Source organism: Etheostoma spectabile, chromosome 18, assembly GCF_008692095.1.
Source record: "Etheostoma spectabile isolate EspeVRDwgs_2016 chromosome 18, UIUC_Espe_1.0, whole genome shotgun sequence".
NCBI lineage: Eukaryota > Metazoa > Chordata > Actinopteri > Perciformes > Percidae > Etheostoma > Etheostoma spectabile.
The window spans coordinates 17251517-17251865 of record NC_045750.1 but is presented as its reverse complement, the minus strand read 5'-3'; positions in this window follow the sequence as shown (position 1 = coordinate 17251865).

Here is a 349-nt window from a genome sequence, read left to right as displayed (position 1 = left end):
TTTAGAGCGGAAAGAAGCAAATTACCAAAAAGTTCAGATGTCGTAAAGTAATAAGTGTATCAAGCCTGCATCACGATGAACTTTCTCATAGATCACAATCTTGACTGTTATCTATCATATTTTAAAATAGCTATTTGCAGTTGACGTTACTTACCTCTGCCACATGATCACTATATACAGTAGTTGATGGTAATCCCCTAGGTGAGATGAATACACAACAAACTGCTTGGTGTCTTGCCTTAACAAATGTCACTGTAATAACATACATTTACTAAAGGTCCCATGACATGCTGCTCTTTGGATGCTTTTATATAGACCTCAGTGGTCCCCTAATACTGTATCTGAAGTC